Source organism: Strongylocentrotus purpuratus, unplaced genomic scaffold, assembly GCF_000002235.5.
Source record: "Strongylocentrotus purpuratus isolate Spur 01 unplaced genomic scaffold, Spur_5.0 spur5_scaffold_16, whole genome shotgun sequence".
Taxonomy (NCBI): Eukaryota; Metazoa; Echinodermata; class Echinoidea; order Camarodonta; family Strongylocentrotidae; genus Strongylocentrotus; species Strongylocentrotus purpuratus.
In genome coordinates this window covers 31,740,590-31,757,821 of record NW_022145601.1, presented here as the reverse complement: position 1 = coordinate 31,757,821, position 17,232 = coordinate 31,740,590, and positions in this window count along the sequence as shown.

Sequence of the window (17,232 nt, the reverse complement as noted above, 5' to 3'; positions counted from 1 at the left end):
TCGATCATTCCGTTGTTAATAGTCATAAAGAGACAAACATGCTTTCAATTTGTAAAAATATGTGGAATATTCCCAAGACGAAAATCCAATTGAATCCCCATTGAATGTCCCCATTGAATCCCAATTGGCAATTTGGAGTAAATGGAAAGTGAAACAATGGGTACCAATTGAAACCAACTGGCTATTGGTTTTAATGGGGACATGGTGACCAATTGCCAATTGGTTTCAATGGGTACCCATTGTTTCACTTTCCATGTTCTCCAAATTGCCAATTGGTATTGAACTGGGATTCAATGGGGGCATTCAATGGGGGCATTCAATGGGGATTCCATTGGTAAATCGATCCAGTTAGAAGAACCAGTGATAAATTACTGATACTTCATAATCGATAATGGCAAATGTCCACCAACTCGGTATATTCCAATCTCATTTGCATTAACTTCATCACATAGATCATTTGAAGTGAATTCAAGAGTTACATTTAGTGCGACACAGGCTCGTACACAATATGAAATAAATATGCATGTTGTTTCTTGGTTAGTAATCATATAATCACTATATTTATTGCTAAAACGTGAATGTAATTGTAACATGATCAGACAAAATAATCTATTGGTTAATAATTGCCGAAGGAAAATAGAAATCACAAAATTGATGTGCAATGTCATAATTTGCTTAACAAATAAAAAAAAAAGAAGAAACAAATGCTTGGAGACGCCCGGACTCGAACCAGGGATCTCGAGGTAGGAAGTCAAATGCGTTACCGATATACCAAAACATTTCCCATAGCGATTACATGTAAACGAAAAATGGAATTCTGAAATCCCACTTTGCAAGTGAAAGATGAGTATGATCCTGGCATCTGATCGAAAAATAAAGGGCACATTTATGATAGCTTATTGTCTTAGCTACAACATACTCAAAGCTCAGCAAAAATGAAACTAAAACGACGGAGATATTGCTCGCGAAAGACGGGAATGTAGAATCCAGTTTTGAGAAAAAGTCATGTCCCATAGAGAATACACGCAATATGTGAAAAATTGACATGCCTCCTTCAATCGCTAAAATACGGCATGATGCCTTTGTCAAAATGAAAAATGATGATAATTTAGCTTGTAGAGAATTAATTTAGCTACAACATATTGAAATTTGGAAGAAAATCGATCAATATTTACAGAGATACAATCAATTTTCTATAAATATGATGACGTCATAATATGCAAATTCGTATTTTTAGTTCGAAGGTCATTATGATGATGTCAAAATATTTTTAATAGCCAAATGAGACATTAAATCATATTTCCGACTCATTCTTAATCTAAATATGAAAAATATTGAGGGTCCCGGTGCATTCCAATGAGCTATAATGTATTTTGTATAGGCATGTTTTTGCCAATATGTGCTATGTATTAAAAGAGCCCGCGCGCACGGACATTTATCTTGAATGAACGCTCATCTTTTTATTGATAGTCATAAAGAGATAAAAATGGTATCAAATTGTTCGAAAAAATATGAGAAATATCATGATAGAAAAAAAATGGCGATTCTATGTTTTGTAATGGTGTTACGCGCGGATGCGCGTGTGCGCGATTTTTGTATTAAATGCTTAAAATGGCCTGAAACGTATGCAAACAAAATTTGAGACGATTTTGAGCATTTAAAAATTTACGTACGTACACGCGCGCGTTTTTTGATATGAAATTGACCGGACTGATATTGACCTTGATCATGATAAATATGAATGAGAAATCACTTTTGGTTATGAAGATATGATCATGAGCTAATTTCACAAAATGGCGCCTAGATGATGTCATCAGTCAAGGTCCAGGTTGAAAACCTTATTGTCATTTTTCTACATGCCTATACATATGTGTGCCAAATTTCAAGTTTTTTTATTGATCCATTTTCAAGTTATCCTGCCAACAAAAAAAGTGGTAAGAATTAAGAAAAATAAAGAAATAAACTAGATTTGTAATACTTGTTTGGAACAAGTATAGGTGGGCTGGTCGAACTAAAATTTTAGACAAAATGAAGGGCACATTTGAGATAGCTAATTGTCTTAGCTACATCATACTCAAAGTTCAGCGTAAACAAAGCTAAAACGACGGAGATATTGCTCGCGAAAGACGGGAATGTAGAATCAAGTTTTGAGAAAAAGTCATGTCCCATAGAGAATACACGCAAAATTGAACAATTGACATGCCTCCTTTAATCGCAAAAATATGCCATGATTCCTTCGTCAATTTGTTAACTCCATTTGTAATGAATTGTCTCAGCTAGAACATATCGAAATTTGGAAGAAAATCGATCAATATTTACAGAGATGCAATCAATTTTCGAAAAATATGCTGACATCATAATATGCAAATTGAAATGAGTTCGGAGGCCATTACGATGACGTCATGAGAAAAGAAATGGTCAAATGAGACTTGAAATTATATCTCCAATTCATATTCTATCACAATAAGAAGAAAAAAATTGGGGTCACCTTGCATCCTAAAGAGCTACAATGGATTTTGTATAGGCATCTTTTGCCCATATATGATATGTATTACAAGAGCTCGCGCGCACAGAAATTTATGTTAAACGGTTGATCATTCCGTTATTAATAGTCATAAAGAAATAAACATGGTATCAATTCGTTTGTAAAAATAGGTGCAATATTATGAAAGAAAAAAAAATGGCGATTCTATGTTGTGTAATAGTTTTACGCGCGAAAACGCGCGCACATGCGCGCGTGGGCGATTTTTTATAAAATGCTTAAAATGGCCTAAAACGTATGCAAAATTTTTTTTAGACGATTTTGAGCATTTTAAAATTTGACGCGCGCATTGACGCGCGGACGTACGCGTACGCGCGCTTTCTTTGACCTGAAATTGACTGGACGGATATTGACCTTGATCATGATAAATATGAATGAGAAAAAACTTTTGGTTATGAAGATTTGATCATGAGTTGATTTTCGTAAAATTTTACAAAATGGCGCCTAGATGACGTCATCAGTGAAGGTCAATGTTAAAAACGTTATTGTGCTGTGTACATATGCCTACCGGTATACATATGTGTGCCAAATTTGAAGGCATTTGATTGAGCCATTTTCAAGTCATCGTGCTTACAAAAAAGTGGTTAGATGTAAGAAAAATAAATAAATAAATAAATAAATAAATAAAGGCAATTCTAACGAAATTATAAGGTGTCTGTACGTTATACAGCCCACCTGATAAATAAATAATAAATAAATAAATAAATAAAGGCAATTCTAACGAAATTATAAGGTGGTCTGTACGTTATACAACCCACCTGATAAATAAATAATAAATAAATATATAAGTAAAGGCAATTCTAACGAAATTATAAGGTGGTCTGTACGTTATACAGCCCACCTGATAAATTTCTCAATGACATCTCTACCATGCCTACGAAGGAGAAAACTATCAAAATAACCTTAAATGCATGGTTAAAACTAGATGGAACTTATGCCTAGATATACTTTGCCTAGTTCTGATATTCTTTTAGTAATGTAGAACACAGCAAACCTAAATGGTTTCTGTAAAATTCTGGTTTTCTCAATACATTCAACATCAGTTTAACGGTAAAAATCCCTCTTCGGTTTAGGTAAAGCACACTATAGCTAAATGCATTAATGTAGTTCGGTATTTACGTTTTAGGGTTTTCACTTATTTCCTGAATTACATTATGATACATATATATATATGTATGAATATCTTATTTACCTACGATACTGTGACATGATATAAAGAGTGTGCCAGTCCGTATAATATGGTATGACTAATGGGATCGGACATAGATTTGTGTGGTTTCCCAGGCAAAGACACTCTTTTGTCTCTCTCTCTCTCCCTCTCTCTCTCTTTCTCTTTTTGTATAAAACTCCAGGGTCCATGAGTTAACCCATATCGGTTGTATACTCTAAACAAAGAAGAAGAAAGGAAAAACACCCCACACATAATAAGTTCCATGAAAAAATTGTTTTAATTTACAGAAGAAAATTATTTAGGCTAGGAGCAAGGTAACCTCAGGAGAATCGTAAAATGTCGGGTGAGGATTTTGTCTTTAACTTAATGTAGAGAGCCTCCTTCCTACATAATGTAATTATGACATAATTATTTTAATGGCTATAGTAATTGTAGCGGCATGAAACCAAAATTGTACAAAAGTCTGAAGTTGAAAACTTTTAGGCCAAATAGGAATTATTAATGAATTAGTTGCACACAAAAAAGGTATAATTATTGTTAATTGGTCAGCAGATACACTATCTGCCTTTATAGCAACAATGTGTTTAATGATAAGTCAATCTCTGGTTGGTCATTCGCACCCGGCCAGCCCACTGGTACATAATAACAATAATCCCATTGGATACGACTTGGGGCATGCATGTAAATTGAATTCCAATGATACTAATTCTGAGAAGTATATTGATGTGCCAAGCACCAATCCTGCTTGCAACTAGCCTTTTGACAAGGCCTCGTGACTCTGGCTATTTTCCACCCCAATCAGCGGCTGAGATGAATCTAGAGACCCGTGGCTACTCGCTCTGTCGTTCACTCTGGTTTCGCGATTAGTCTCTTTTTAGTCGCTCGGCTTCTATCAGACATGTGGCCTTGTTTAAAGACTAGCTTGCACCAGGAAGGAAGAAGAAAGTTTCGCTTTTGGATCGAAGTTTCACTTTCACATTTGGATCGAAAAGTTACTGAAAATTGTGGAAACCAGGAAGTCGTACAGTTGGTGAGTTAAAATATTATTGATTACACGTATTACCAGTCTTCACACTTTGGAGTTTGTAACATATTTAAGCCCAAAAGGGATACAAGTTTTAATATTGCAAAAGTTACATCTCTGTATATCCAGCAGTCAGTGCACTCTATGTGTTCACAGAGTTTTTGTTATGTATATATATATATATATACTCAAGTGACAAAGTCACAAATTTGCAGTGAACTTGCTATATAGTTTGATATTATTGATTGATTATTGTAAAAAAGTTGTTCATAAATGTGAATTATATTGTATATGTTCATGACTGTGGTTTAATATCATACAGTATAAGGCGTAGGAGAATAGTTTCGAGAAGTTCGAAATTCGTAACTGTAGTGGGAGTATGCTGAACTGTGTATATTAATAACAATTACACACATGGGTGTACACACAAACACACAAGTATCGTTGAGTTGTAATTCCTAATTTTATTGTAAATTTCCTTAGATTTAAATGAAATAAATCAACACATGTATACAAATTAAAATGAATCGAAAATCGTATGTTCAAATTAAAAACATAATGAAATACTGATTGGAAAATCAAAGCATGACCTATACCTTAACAAAACAGAAAATAACATGTTTACACTCGCAAACCAAAGATTTGGAATGATCTAGATTCGTTAGTATACCAGATTTTATTTACTGAATTGTGGGAATAATACTCAAAGGCGATATCGGTTGATATCAATTGGAGCCCCCCCCCCCCCCCCCCCCCCATTTTCTGTTCTGCCTGGGGAGAAGACTAAGGTTTCCACTTGCTGGGCGAATGCCCAGACCGCTATTTCACGTGATTTGATTTGCATCACAATACCCACTCATTGAGCGAGAGATATGAATAACTTTGTTTGGTTCTTCTATGTGTATTTCCCTCTGGTTTCGTTTTACTTCGTTTTACCACATAATACTCGACTGATGTGCATCAGGTACCTGCTCAATGCCACACGACTGTGAAATTCAGACTCACGCAGCCTATGCTTTCCATTTGATACGGGTTATCCGTCACTTCTACATGATATTCTGATGGAACCAAGGACATATTTTGTACGAAGGGAATCTACATAAGACTGATTTCTAGATCATTTTATCGTGTCAATATCGGATTCACGACCCAGTGTTAAACTCTCCTTTTATCTTGAGAAAGATATACAGTAAACGCCTATTTTGTAAATGAAACGTTCCAGAATAGATCTGTCATGTTACTTGTTGCCTGTTTCTTTTATTCGACCTGTGCAAGATGTTATTAGAATCCTTTTAGCTCGGCTACCATTGGATAAATAGGGACTTTTAAATTTGCACAACGACAACGTGGATTGCTACGATCGACGTATTTTTAATGCACTGCCTTGAATGGACGTCACACGTATCAGTCCACGCAAATCTAAAAGTCCCTAATATTTCTGAGGAGAGGACTCGTGGCCTCATTTCACGACTTATTTGGCAAAAAGCAGGATCTAAGCAAACAGTGAGTATAAATGATATTTTTACTCGTTACCAGCAGTAGCCATCTAATATAAGTCAATCGTAATAGAACGACATACAATCCATGCACTACACAAACCCTAATCCTAACTATTATATAAATTTGACTAAATGTTGTTAGCATTGTGAGAATGATGACAACATGGACTATAGCCACATTAGAATGTTTTAAGGTACTCAAATCTATAAATTGGCGATGAGAAGTCATTTAACTCGAGTCAGTGGCGGGGCATGGGCTCGGTCATTCGGGGGGGGGGGGGGTGGGTGGGCAACAGTCTTTAGTCTACTAGATCAGCGTTTTTCAACCTTTTCTTCAAGTCACGACACCCTTTTAGAAATTAAAAATTTCGCGTCATCCCAATCCAAAGTCTTCATAGAGGATAGAGAATTTCGCCTAAGGACCTCTTTCCCAAAAATATACTATCCGGATCTAAAATAAATCGCTTTTATTACGGCATAATGTTATTTCATCAATATACACTACGTAAAATTAAGTATTCGGTCACCTCGTTATTGGAAATCATCCTGATGTATCATTTGTGCGTGAAGTAAAGCGAACTTTGTTGCTGGATAAATTTCATTTAAGTATAATTTTGATTTTATTTTGTTGTGTCCATGGCTCTGTACCATAGTACAATACTACTCTGATATATCATTACAGTCCGTCCATATCTTGACCCTTACATTTCCTAAGCATAATACTAAGTGGAGAAAGAAATTTTGCTCGTCCAGGGCCTTTACTGTGGAATGCATGCCCTCAAGAGATTCGTAAAAGTGTTGAAAAACAATCTTAAAACGTATAATGTTTAATTCGTCATATAATTTATCGTTCTGTCATTTTTGTATAATCTTTATGTTTCTTGGTTTATAATGCAGATGCTTTTATGTGATGTCTTTAGAAAAATAATGTTAACAAGTACGCCTTGACGATTTGATTTCGAGTGGCCTTATGAATCTCATATATTATAATTATTGTTATTACTATTATTATTATTGTTATTTTTTTCGTTATTATTATTTCGATATAAAGATACGAGTAATGATGATATAAATTCGTCGGAATACTACCCGAACTATGATATTCGGGCAGCCAGGTGCGTAAACATCGTCATATCATCATTAGGGGGGAATTCATGGACCTCGCTGCCTGAAACTATCCTTCTTTTTAAGTTTTACAATCGAGGGAAGCGAGCGATGAGAAATACACGTCACTTTCTCTAAAATATATTTCCTCATCAGAATACACAAAGTGTTATATATTTAGGCAACTTGCGGTTGCTGATACCTTTCTGTTATGAAGTTGACGTTTTTCAAAAATATATTTTTGATGTAACTAAAATACTCTCGTGGCACCCCGATTGAAAAACGCTGTACTAGCTGATCCAAATTAGAGGGGGAAGCTTGACTAGGCCGGGAGGGGATATACCCCTTGCCCCTTAGACTCATGAGTGGGTTGCCAATTTGTCTTGTGATTTTCAAAGTTACTTACGTTAACCCTAAAAGGGCCGGGCTATTTGAGGTTTTAGTACGGCCGGGGGTGGGGGCATTATGGCCCCCCTTAAGATCTCGGCCGTGAAGCGGCCGATCTCCGCGACAATTTGCACGCATGTCAAGTGAAGTGTATAGAATAATATGATAATTTCAATATTTTTGAAAAATTCACTTATTTGCATATTTATGGTAATTTATGCAAATAGGGTCATAAAATCACATTTTTACCCATAAATCATGTACGCAAGTATGCTAAGTACTGATAACTCAGAAATAGAGTTTATGATCAAATAGACAACTTGAAAGTCTGTGTACTTGGAGAGCAAAATAATTATTCTATTTTATATACTAATGTAAAGCGCTTTGAGCATGTTTATGTAAAGGCGCTATATAAATATCAATATGTATGTATGTGTTAGGTTCGAGGGGCATCATAACATCCATATTAGGCTAGAAGGTTCCCCTAGCCTTTTTTCAATCAGTATTTCCTGAAAGCCCTTGGTATGTAGGCTGGGGCCAAGCCTTTTTTGGGGGCGCACTATTTTGGCACTCATCGAAAATATTTGTGGTATAAAGCGGTATCTAGTAATTTGTTATAATTTTAGGATTTCAAAATAAACACATTTTTATGTTTCCTCAAACCAAAAATGCCGAATTGGCAACGAGTTAGGAGTATAAAATCGGCCGTAAAAACTTAGTAATAAATACACATATCTGTGTGGCAAAGCGATAGCCTCGTAACTGTGAGGCCCCAGGATAAAAACCGTGTCGATGTGCCTTTTTTGTGCCCTTTTGTGAGGCATTTATTACTTCTTTACTGTCAATTATGGGTCCCCTAGTTTTTAAGCAAAGTTGCTTTAGCAATCACGCAAAACAAACGCTCGCAAATTATTATTCAAACAAATCTGAGAATGTTTAATATTATCTAGATCTATTAGGAATAAATCATTGCCAAAATCATTCCATAAATTGGGATAATTTTTTTCCACCTTTATGACCAACAGTTTATAAAAATACAGATTCATGTTTTTTTTAAAACTATACGCATGATATAGAGGCCTATATGTACTTTTTCAGTTTAAATATTCATATACTAATGTGGAACACTGCCAGTGGCAGGGCCCGGCCCCTCCCCCCCCCCCCCCGCCTTGGAAAAAAACGTGTAAAAACACGTGATTTTTAGCTTTTTTTTGGGGGGGGGTGGGGGATGGTCCCCCCCCCCTGGCGCTCAAAGGGGGCGGGGGTCAAAATTATCAAATTTTCGAGGGCCAACAAAAATATGCCCATTTCCCCCCCCCCCCCCCCCAACTGAGCGAATTTTCGGCCGACGCGATTTTCAAATTTTTGGACGCAAAAAAAAAACAAAAAAACATGCAAGTTCCCAAACAGTGTTCTATTGTAGTTTTACTCTTTATAATCTATTCAACAGATATTTTTGAGCTTCCAAGCACCTATCATCCATAGGTTACAATCAGTGATTATAATTTCTTTTATGTAAAACCTACCAGCATGAATATCATTACAAATGATTTCAATCAAGGTACGGTTCCTTTCAGAAAGTTCCTTTCAAATGAGTTTTTCTTTTTTCTTTTACCCCAGCCGTTGGGCATACATTTTTGTGATTCCAGGTAGAGTTATTTTCCGTCTCTCTCTTTCCTTTGTGTTGAAAAAGTAGAATGAGTATAAAATTCCCCGCGTGTAGAACGATGACTTCCAGCGTGCTATCGTAGCTCGGCTTCACACCGGCAGAGAGGCTGTTCACACCGCGCTATCGCGCTATCTCTGCGGTGTGGAAGGTACAACGTCGTTTCGGTCCGCCCAACAGCGAGCCACGGCGAGCCAAAACGGCGTGCCACTGGAGCACCTCTTAGGGTGGTCCACGAGAGATAGCGTGGTCTAGCCATGGGCGCAATATTTTACAGACACTCATAATGCTGAGCAACCTATAGCAAAGATTTTTCACATCCTACCGGGTACCCACTAGAGTGGCAAATGTGATTAATGTCTTGCCAAAGGACATTAGTATCATGCTGGGATTCAAACCGTCAACCTTTGGATTTAGAGTTAAGTAAATGGACCTTAAAGAGAAGGTTGAGTTCTGGGAAGAGGTGAAAAATTATTTGTGAGCGTTACTCATTTTTATTATGCAAGTGTGGAAGAACATCAGATAAGACATGTTCCCTGAAAAGCGTGGCTCTTCAAATGCCTTCATATTCTAAATATGCATGTAACATCGTAAAAGTCGGGGGCCGGCTTTTTACGCCACGTGTTCGTGTAGTCCCATATAGATCTTTCTGTGTACAGTGACTTGGCCAAATTTCTTATCATTTTGATGATTCCAGAACCTTGCAATACACACAAATTCTCATATGCTAGATGATCAACCTTTTGATCGATTCCACACCGTTTCTTTCACAATGCAATCGCGTGACCAGAACTCAACTTCATCTTTAACACCACAACATCTGCACATACACATGTATTCCAATATAGTTTGATGGCATCTCACCCACATCCTAGTACAGGTAACTCCTTTCTTTACTATGCCCATTGAACACTTCATTTCAGTTTCTACAAGGGTGCACAATTTTTGGAACAGTATTCTTTAAAAAAGAGTCAACATACTTCTGACTTTAGCAAACAAATGAAAAAAAAAGCATTGAAGGTTAAATTTGCAAATGTTTCTTAACAGTGCCAGAGTGCCTTACATCAGGGATGTGACAGGGAAATTCCCCCAAAGGAGGAAGATTAAATTGGGGTACGAGGGCAATGCCCCTGGCGGGGGTCTAAGGACCTACTCAAGGGGGTAAAAGGGGGCTGTACCCCCTTTACGCAGAAAACTTAAGGATATAGTTACGTGAAAGGAGATGTTTTCCTTGCATTTAAAATTTAAACTTTGAGAAAATTTGTTTCCCCCATCTTGCTTATAAATTGGGAGACCATTACATTGTTCAGTTGAGAGAAAAATGCTGCTAAGGTAGTGAGGTCAATGCTAGATGTACAATTGACGATAATCTGAAAGTTCTTTTCCCCCTTTTCGTTTTCCGTCTTGAAATCTTGAAACCAGTAGAAATCTGCTAATCGGCGGAGGAATCTCATCCCTGTAACATGTACATTGCATCATGATTGTATTGTTGATATGTATGCTGACGACATGACTCTAACAGTCAGCGGAAGTAATGTAACAGAAGTAGAACAAAAGCTAACCAAAGGTATGGAAAATAAATTGTCACGTATAACAACAAACCGTCTAGTTCTTAATTCGGATAAGACAAATGTGATGCTTATTGGACCACGATCAGTTCTTAACGGAGTAAATTATTATTCTGTCACACTAAACGGCACCTGTTTAAAAAAAGTATATGTGGCAAAATGCATGGGTGTCATGATTGACGAGGAGTTACGTCGGACGGAACATGAGGAAAAAGTTATTAAAACTGCTCAAAAAATATAAGTGTAATTAAGCGAGCCAAAAGTTATGTTCCAACAAGATCAGTATGCCATCGTTCTTCCTCATTTCGATTATTGTTTCTCGGTTTGGTCTGAGCGATTTCAAAGACAAACGATTAAATTACAAAAGGTTCAAAAACGCGCTGCACGTGTATTGCTGGGAGAAGGATTTGAAGTATGTTCAAATGATATGTTTAGTCGCTTAGGATGGATGCCTATTCAGACACGTTTCCAGTTTGGACGTGCAGTGATGATGTAAATCAATGCATGACATGGCACCAACATACTTAATAATAGATTTACGTCAGGTCAGTTCACAACATGATTACAACACAGGACATGCTCTAAGGGATGCATTACTTGTACCTAAATTTAGGACGGACACATACACAAATAGTTCTCTAATTTCTGGAATTAGAGTATGGAACCAACTTGAAAGTTCTATAAACGTCACCTACACTTTCAAAAAAGTTGACTTCTGGTAATGCGATTGAATTGTGAAAGAAACGTTTTGGAATCAATCAGAAAAAGGTTGATCATCGAGCGTATAAGTATTGGTGTGTACTGCAAAGTCCTGGAATCATCAAAAGGATAAGAAATTTGGCCCAGTCTTGGTAAAGTTACAAGCATTGTACACAAAAAGATGTATATGGGACTACATGAACATGTGACATAAAAATCCGTCCCGTCTTTTATGATATTATATGCCATATTTAGAAAATTAAATCATTTGAAAGCCATGCTTTTTTTTTCTGATGTTCTTCTACACTTGCATAATGCAATGATAACGCTCACAAATTATTTTTCACCTCTTCCCAAAACTCAACCTTCTCTTTAAATGTTCAAGTATAATTCTTGAATGATCAGTTATTTCATGGGGATACTAATTCATTTGTATAATACCAGTTTAAATGCTTGTGTATTTATCTATTTTGTTTTTGCTGCTGTTATTTGTTTTATTCTTACCAAACAGGGCCTCATGGAAGACCACTAAATTGGTAATATGTGCCACCCTGTATAAATATCAGGGGGGGGGATTATTTTTTTATATTTATTTAATACTAAAACTATACAAATAATTCTTCTAAATATAATTATTTTTCATCACAATAACATTATTCGATTAATTTAATACATGTTCAATTCATAAATTATGATCGATTTTTTTTGGGGGGAATGAATTCAGTTAAAATATGAAATAAAATGAAAACCCTTCCCTTACTACCCAACCAGGAAAGTTCCAAAACAGTTTTCCATTGTAATTTTACTCTTTAGAATCTATTCAACAAACATGTTTTTGAACTTCCAAGCACCCATTCTCCACAGGTTACAATCAGTGACTATAATTTATTGTATGTAAAACCTACCAGCATGAATATCATTACAAATGATTTCAATCAAGGTACGGTTCCTTTCAGAATTTTCCTTTCAAGTGTGTTTTTCTTTCTTCTTTTACCCCAGCCGTTGGGCATAGATGTGTGTGGTTTCCAGGCAGAGTCACTCTTATGTCTCTCTGTCTCTTTATCTCTTTGTTGTGTTGTTGGATTCACTTTTATTGTTTATTTTGTAATTTAGGGTCATGTTTTTGTACTAAAGGTCAAGTAAAGATCGGAATAGTCATCATCGAATATTGACAATGGATATTGTTACACCTAGAAATATATATTTTTATTTGTTCATTCGTTTTTTGATTAGGTGCTCCATAATACAGGGTGGTCTCATCAGTACAAGAGAGACCCGCATTACACAATACAATAAGCCAGTTCACGGTTGCAGTCTGAGCATGAGCAGATAAAGGTCATTGCAGAACCAATTTTGAAAAACACGGAGACGAAATACTAGATACGTGCTCATGAAAGTTATATAATCATTATTCATTCATGCACATTTAGTGCACTCCATGATACACAGGTGGAAGTATTCTTTGAAAAGGGGAAACAAAGGTTATTTATATAGCACCTCCATCGCTGTAGGAGTGATTATTTCAAAATGTACAAAGTGGGACCTCTTCATGTTTTGAAGATCTGTGGATATTCGGGGTCATTGCAGTAATGTGCTAACGGTGAACTGGTCTATTAATATACCATGTAAAAAAGATAAACATTCAAGAAAAGCCAACTAGTTGAATTCGTTACAAAACAAAACAAGAACAAAATATAGATTAAAATTGGAAAATGGTAGTGGATTTTGATAACGACTAAAATATACAATTAAGCTGGGAATGTACGTTAAAACATTAGAAGAATAAAATACCATAAAGGGTTAAAGTGAAAGATCAGACACTTGGATTGTTCCTTAAAGACTCAAATGATGGAATTTTGTTTAGAGAGGATAGGCAGCCTGGTAAGATCATTGACTTGATATTACGAATAGGCTACCCTATATGCTCTAGGGTGTTTGTGAACAAAAAGTGGGCCTAGTGTTAGTATATTGTAGAAGAATAGGCTGGACCGTCAACATTAACATTTTTGTTATGTAATTAGCAGCAAGATTAATTATCATTTTATTATGTTATCACCATATACTGTTGTACATAGAGTTTGGACAATTTTGTTTTTACCTGTTTTCTTGGAATGATTGTGACAATATACTTTGTTCTTGATAGATAACATTTATATATTCTTAGGACATTATAATTGATCAATCTAAAGCGTCAGAGAGATCTTAGCCTTGATCTGAAATAAATACTACGTAACGTTTATCTTGCCTTGTTATGTATGCAGTCACCAAAAAGTATGCATTCACATCTGTTTTTAACAAGTACACAACTGTACATGGGATGTTCATTGATAACCAGATTTGCTTGTATGAATAAAGCAACATGCAAGCATTGTCCTGTACATGAGACAGTCAGAGAGTCTCGAATTAAAAAAACCCAAAGAGAACACACTTTATTTCAGCAAGCTTTCTTTATGTCGTTTAGTTTAATTTTAACCAGTTACTACTTTGCACACATACAAAGTACTACAAATTAAGAAATTTGAATTAGAATTTCCTTTAAAAAGTATACCTTTTTTCTATGTGATTTCAAAATCTTTGAAGCATAACAAAATTCAAAAGTGATATTTAGGCAGTATTTTGTAGACTAATGATTTGTGTGTGATTTTGTGTTTATTGTAGTAGTTGTGAATGATTTACGACCATTGCTATACTGGTCTCATTTTGATCTCCAATCTATTTAGACCTATTTAAGCTAGTGCATTGATTCCTAAAACAGATTGAGAGCATGGATGGCGTAATTAGTCTGCTAAATGTTTGCATAATCTGATTATCCCTTTACAGATATTTCTATAGAAGTTTAATTTTCATTTGTTCACCTTGCGCAAGACCTTGGGAGTCTCAGTGCTTAAATAGACTGCAGACTTAAAACACCCTTTTCTCTTTAGTAACATTTCTATGTGACTGGACATTCTTCTCTTTTTCATTTAGGTAGGGACATCCTATTGTGGGTGATTGTGTACTTAAGGTATGTCATTTGTGTTGAAGGAGGGAGAGAGGGGTGGGGAGGCACTAGCTAGTTGTACCTCCCCCTCCCAATAATTTATCATTACCTTTTAATTTCCCTTGATCAAAGCAATAGTCACCCAAATAAAATAAAAGCGAATCGTCATGAAATGACATACAATCTTTAAGAAACCCTGATCCTGACTAATAAACTCTCATAATTAATTTCAATAAAACTCATCATTAATGGGAGAGTGATACAATTTTGTATATAACTTAACAAGTGTAAGGTATTTGGTTTTCATGTGATATGGAAGATCACAAGCTCCCTAAAAGCAATTTAATTCGGTCTATGTAAACTTGTTTTTAGCGAGAGTATTTACAATTAATCAAGAACTGTTTGGCTTGTTTTCATACTTGTGGATTATATTTATTTCTTTTGTTAATACACTTCAATAAATATTTTGATATCCATTGAAAGCTAGAGTATTTTGTATGATTATGTTGACGAATTGCAACAATAAAATTATAGTAATGCAGTAGTATTTCCAAAAATGCATCAAAGAATTAGTTTACATCATCCTCGTGGTGTATATTTCTGACAAGTCGGCCGAGAAAAGTGCATATAAGGTACTTCATATCTATACACATTTATGAAAAAGCACGTCCAATTCATATACATGCGCATAAATATCTTTGGTAAAATGTGTCAATCCAAACACAAGCAATGTTGTGTGCAAATTTTATAGGAACGTATGGCGTTTTCTAATGATACCAAGAATCAGTTTTACGAATGAAAGTTATTTGTAAAATATAGATGAGTGCATATAAGGTACTTCATATCTATACACATTTATGAAAAAGCACGTTCAATTCATATACATGCGCATAAATATCTTTGGTAAAATGTGTCAATCCAAACACAAGCAATGTTGTGTGCAAATTTTATAGGAACGTATGGCGTTTTCTAATGATACCAAGAATCAGTTTTACGAATGAAAGTTATTTGTAAAATATAGATGAGTTTCCACTTAACCCTTTCTGTTTCTTTTCATTATTGTTTACCATTGTTTAATGCTATAATTAGAAAAAAATCCTGTACAAAATGTAAATTTCTCTCAACGTCTATAGTTGTAGATAACCATATTAAAAATTTCCTTTTTTTATGATGATTATGCTGATTGTGTACGCATGCACACATTTTGGTGAAACGGATATAATTAATAAAGAAAAATCGTGGCACATATATGACTGTATATAATTGTGTTTATATATATATATATATATATACATATATATATATATATATAAATATTATATATACGTGTAAAACATAATTGTAAGTGTTAAAATTCAGTGATAAATGATCACTAAAATCATTACATCCCTATCGCCTTAATTATCGAGGCCTATAGGGATTTGAACCAGATACCTCTAATTTCCCAAACAAGAATCATTCCTCATTCGTTTACCATCGTCCATGATCATGTAAATAATTTGCAACTTTCTCATAAATATCTAGCATACTTGACCCATGCTCTAGACAGTGATATTAATTGACCACCATAAACGTTTTTCTTAGTGAAGCAATGTGTGTTTGAAACGACCTCGTTTGTTTGTCAAGTGTATGCAAGCTGCGCAGTGAGAGTTAAAAAGTCTTTGAAAATTAAATTTGTCCGGAATAGACCAGTTTACTAACGTATTCAAATGTTATGCATACTTTGTAAACAAAGATTGTTCTTGACTACCTGATATCTTGTCCAAAGCTGGCCCGACATAGCAACACGTAATTTAAGCAGACTTGATTCTAAGTATTGTAATTCATTAATTAATAACTGGTCACAGTAATAACTCATCACTAGGTCCCCGGAGAAGAAACATCTACATGTATAACATAGTAAACCGGTCATTTCTTAGGACGTATGCCCAAGGCACACTTTGAACCGTCATACGGTGGACCCCATGTTTGTGATTATTTATTATACAAGTATCTCTATTTATATTTTGACATTTCTTCTCAGCCTGGATCCCATCACGATGAGAAAGGGGCTTTTTAAAAGAACCGAAGAGATGACTGAACCCCCGAGGGATGACAGGCCAAGTGCAAGGTACAGATATTTTAAGCTTAAGCCCACTGTGATACATGTATACCTTTTAAATCTGCACTGGTCATAGAATGCCAATGACTGAGTAATTATATAATATTAGATGGCCTTACGTGTGATACAAAAATGTATTGCTCGAGCTTTGAAAATATTAGACGAGTCGAATTAAAAGTTGTATTTAGACAGTATTTTGTAGACCAATATTTTTTTGTAATTTTAAGTGTGTTTCAGTAGTTGTGAATAATTTACGACCATTGCTACTGGTCTCATTTTGATCTCCAGTCAATTTAAACCTGAGTAAGCTAATGCATTGATTCCTCTGAAATTTAAGAGCATGCATGGCGTAATTAGTCTGCTAAATGTCAGCAAAATCTGATTATCCCTTCACAGGTTTTTCGTTAGAATTTTAATTTTCCTTTTTGTTCACCTTGCGCAAGACCTTGGGAGTCTCAGTTCTTAAATAGACTACGGACTTTAACATACTT